The sequence below is a fragment of the Erythranthe guttata genome, chromosome 5, assembly GCF_056151865.1.
Source record: "Erythranthe guttata isolate IM_541 chromosome 5, IM_541, whole genome shotgun sequence".
Lineage (NCBI taxonomy): Eukaryota > Viridiplantae > Streptophyta > Magnoliopsida > Lamiales > Phrymaceae > Erythranthe > Erythranthe guttata.
Genome location: NC_142537.1, coordinates 4856635 through 4861761, shown reverse-complemented (window position 1 = coordinate 4861761; position 5127 = coordinate 4856635). Strand labels below are relative to the sequence as shown.

General features: G+C 38.3%; 1 pseudogene; it reads right to left on the bottom strand.

Annotated features, from left to right (window-relative positions):
* Positions 1-2892: 2892 nt before the first annotated feature.
* On the bottom strand, positions 2893-4801 carry LOC105964522 (uncharacterized; annotated as a pseudogene).
* Between the last annotated feature and the right edge of the window lie 326 nt (positions 4802-5127).

The window sequence follows — 5127 nt, the reverse complement described above, 5'->3', positions numbered from 1 at the left end:
TTTTTTTTTAATTTTTATTTGTTTTCGAATTTTATTACATTTTTTATATTATTTTATCTCCAGCATATTTTTTTGTAATTTTTTATTTATTTCCATCTCAATCTTTTTTGTTCCGATATTTCGGATTCCCAAAAACTTCCAACACTTTCAACTTCTCTCTCCCACTTCAAAACGTTTATGTTTTCTCTTCATATTTATATCCGACCTCTCAACTTCTCAACCCATTCATATTTAGCTATTTTGCAAAGTGAAACCAGAATATACGGTAAGGATTCTCCCTTTCACCTTTTTTTCACTCCCTCTGTACATTTTATTTGCATCTGTATTTTTCTCATGTGTTTGTATTGCACCCTTTCATCTTTTTTATCAATTCGTGGACTTTGGTCCTCCGGAAGGTCGATATCGAACTTAATACCCTATTCAGAACAGGCTTTCCTTTTCATAATGCTTCAATCGGTGGATTCACAAATAATAAATGAAACAGGGTGAGAAGCTTCGTAAAATTAAGAATTTTAAGCTGCAGGCGGTCGGATGTGAAGATAGATAAAGATTGTGGGTGTTGCTGCAATTTACAAAAGTTCTAACAGCAGGGAAGAGTTTTTTCAATAATTACAGTTTGACCCCCATTGTGGCTATAATGCAATTTTTGGAAGTTTCTCAGTCATGTAGGAGTTTTTTTCAATAATTACAGATTGACCCCGTTGTGGCTATGATGCAATTTTCAGAAGTTTCGTAAACTGGCAGGAGTTTCTTCAATAATTAATATAAAAAACATATGAATAATGTATTGCTTTCTATTTACAGTGGCAAATAGGAAAACAGTTGTTGACAACCCTATCATGGAAATCCACTGATATTATCAAGCAAGGTATAATAGTTTTTAACTCTATTGTTGTTAATCTTCAGTTTCCTTGCAATTAGATATAAAACTTGCTATCTTGGCTTTATCTGAGGTGAACATAATGTATGTGGTTTAGTATTTCAAATTATTTGTGCTGTGATATTGATCATAAGTTTGGTAAGAACTATAATGTCTCTTGATTGTGGTTATTAAGTATCTAGGTGTATTACTATGTATATCATGTATGCAGTTGTATGAACACTCAATGCAATACATTGTGATGATAGTCAATTGGTGTAAGGGATGCAGTACTGAGTTCAAAACTTTTTTGTGTTTCATAATAGTTTCTATCGTTGGACTTGCAATCATGGCATTTTTGTTCCTGCAATTATTGGTTTTATGTGCTTCCGTTAAACTCTTATCTTCTTAGTGTAGTCACATTTTCCACGTCTTATTTTACTATGTGTGAATCGTTTCAGTTCTAAGCGTCGATGCAATCGATATGTCGGGGAAGCATGAAGTTGATCTTGACACAAATATATGGAAGGTTAGGAGAAGGGCTTAGTTACGATGCAAGATGCAGAGATAGCCTTTTCCGATGATATGTTGTCGATAAAATTTGCTTATTTTTTATTTTTTGTTTTGTGTAGTAAGTAGACTTAGTTTACTATGTTCCACTGATGAATTATTAATGAATGATTGTAATAAAAAATTTCATCATACGAATACATCAAATGTTTTTGTATATACTTACAACATTAAAACATGCAATTTGTTGTCCCGTGCATCGCACGAGTACAATTACTAGTTTCTCATAATCTAAAAATACATGCAGATTGAGTTATTAAAAAAAATAGCCATCTTACCAACCATTCACAAATTGACATGTGGCAATTATATATAAAATTATCAAAAAACCTTCAAATTGATAATAAAATGTGATAACATGGTTGGAGTAGATGAGTTCTAAATGTATTTTAAAATATTATCTTAAATATCAAAGGAGCATTTGATAATCCAATTTTAATATTTAGCATTGGAGTTGCTCTAACTACACATTTGGCCCTGGGGTATCGAAATTATTTACAATTTGGTCAAAGTAAATATTAGATCTTATCTATGGTGAGTCCAGAAATGTGATAAAAGGTAGGCTAAAAATTCTGGAAATATGGGGGTAGCGCTCCCGAAAAAAATATAGGATTTTTTTGTGACTTTTCAGAAAATAGAAAAATAAAACAATAAAAAAGGTTTTTTTGTATTAATTTGAATTTTGGATGAGCTAATTAACAATAATTGAGGCTTTTTTTGCATTATTTTGTATTTTTTGTGGGCTAATTAATAAAAATTAGTTGGGCTTAATAGATATATAGGTATAAAATAGGGGGGAAATGTAATTTAAGGGTGGGCTTGAGTCCACCCTCCCAAATGGGTGGACTCGCCCCTGGTCCTTATGTAGCACGGAAACGGAAACTATGATGCGGGAAAACGGATACGACGAAACGACATTGATCCGGCCCATTCCCGCCAATGGGCCCGGTTACGCCCAAGGAATCATCAAGGTCAAAATTCTAGCTCAAACGGTACAATTAAAACCAGAGGGCTCCGAAAGCCCACTAAGGAAGGCCCAGATGGCTAGCACCTCTCCTGGCGATCGAGAGACTGAAAGAGCCACGGGGAAGGTGCGGCTCCTCTCGCTAGGCCTCTCGCCAGCTGTATGGGTCCACTCGCTGAATTGCTACCAGCCGCATGTGGGGGTAATTAATGTACGTCTAATCTCCTGACAAGCACAGAGGAATGTCGTCCGTGCCCTCTTCTTTTTGCAGAAACAACCGCCAACGAAAGGACTGATTAAATGTTATTGAAGGTAATTTGAAATCCGTAGTATTTTATTACAGCGATTGGACAGGTAAATTGGATTGGAGGACTTTTTGGCGTCCGTCCCGTTTAGTATAAATAGGGGGACTTAATAGAACAGGAATAATAATAATATCTTATACACACTCAATATATTCAAATACAATTTTTTCCTCAAGAAGCTACTGACTTGGCCGTTAGAGTGCTAACTCGGGCCTAAGTCCGGATTCTCTCTTTTTTGTAGGTTCATTCACGGATCCAGACCCAAGATCAGGCCAGCCCATCTCTTTAAAATAACCCACTACGAATCCATACGGATCAAACGACGCCGTCTGTGGGAACATGGTCTCAAGTTGACATTCGTAGATGTAAGTGCTGGCTAGCAGATACTACTTCTCGTTTATAAGAGTCTGGATAAAACCAGGAATATTCTCTGTGAGACCAAGGACGCGGAAGAGACCGGGTGTCTGTTTATGTTAGGCCACCGATTTCAGAAAACCGAAAATCTCATCTTTGTCAAAACAGGAGGATATTTTGTATGCAGCCAAGAAATGCAAGAAGCCCAATACATTCAATGCGTTTTCAGCACTTGTTCTCATTTTTTACGTCCATGCATTAGCAACTAGAATTGCTGCTTCTCTAACACATCGCGGAATATCTAGGGACATATTGGTCAACTGGTCCAACAGAACAATGCCCCTTTCCTGTATGTGGATCTTTATATCTCCATCCTTCATGTAGGGCGGTGCGCAAAACACTACTACGGCCTCCAGAATTAACTTTGCTGGATCAGACGAGCGGAGAAGAACTTTAAAGACCTGATCGCTCAAAAATTCCAAGTCCTTTTCAGTGTTGTGCATAAATAGTTCCACAATTATTCTATCCTGCACTTCACATCGCGGGTCGACTAATTCAACTGTTACGCCCTTTTCAGCATCTTCCTTTAATTTAATTTCCTTTTCTGGTTCCTTCAATTCTTTTGCTTTCGATTCCAGTCCATCCACTTCCTCCTGAACACAATCCTTGATGGAATTACACTCTATCTCTTTTGCACCAATCTCTTGCTTATCGAATTTCTCCTCTCGAAAGTTTACATCCAGGCTAAGCTCTTCTTTAATCAATCTCAATTTATCACCTGCTACCTCCAATTCTCGCATTTTTTTCTGTTGGGATGATTTGAATTCCTTCGCCCACTTCTCAAGTTCTTGAACCGACATATTTGTTGAATCTCTTGTTAATTCAGTTTCCTTTGCAGCATCGAGAGGTGGTTCCTGAGCATCCATCTCCGTCACCTTTTTATCCACCATTTTCTCTAAACACTTCAAAAGATGTTGCGCTAACTTCTGTTGCTCAATTGTCTTTTGATCCCTCAACTCGACCTCCTTAAGAAGCTCTCTCCTCGTAACACTAAGTCGTTGCTCTTCTAATTCCAACTTTAGCGTTGTCATGTTGGAATAAATTAAATTCTTTCTCCATTTCCTGAAACTCTTTGAACCGTTTCTCCAACGAGTCCTGAATTAAATCTGCTTCACTCAAGCGAGCAGTCAATGAATTATGGGCCACAGACTCCCAGTAATGAATCTCCTTTAACCTCTCTGTCAGTTTTTCTTCCCTGAACTGGACCTCATCAAGAAGCTCTATCCTCATAACACGAAGCTGCTGCTCTTTCGATTCCAAACTCTGCAATTTTTCCTCTCGGAATGCATTAAAATCTTTTTCCATTATCTCAAACTCTTTGAACCCTTTATCCAATGATTCTCGAATCAAATCCGCTTCATTCAAACCATCAAAAAACGAATTCTGGGCCGCAATCTCCCGGGACTCGATCTCCTCCAACCGCTCAGCCAGTTTTTCATCCTTCAACTTGATCTCCTCAAGAAGTTCCATTCTCATAACAATAAGTTCTCGCTCTTTGACCTCCAACTTTTGCTTTTTGTCCTGCTGGAATCCATTATACTTGTTTACCATTTCTTCAAACTCTTTCATCAGTTCCTCCAATGATTCTTGAAAGAAATCGGCTTCTTTCAAAATAGGCTTGAGCGATTTCTTAGCCTCAGTCTTCAACGACCTTATCTCCTTGAACCTCTCATCTACAGCCACCTTCATGCCCTCAAACCTATCGAGCGCCAACTCCAACTTCTTGATAAGGCCACACCGAACCCTCTCTACCTCTTTCAATTATGAGCCACGAACCGCAATAAAGGGACAAGCCCTTGCCGATTTCGTGCAACAGACCACAAGGCCAAAGGAGCGGGGGAGATTGGCGCACTGAGATAAGAGCGTGTCTACAAGGGAAGGTTTTAGCAAGTAGCCACGCGCAGAAGGTCTTGGAGCAGCGAGCAAAACATTTTTGCTTAAACGGGGACATACTTTATAAAAGGGGGTACACTAGGCCGCATCTTAGATGCTTAACAACGGAGGAGGGCCAGTAC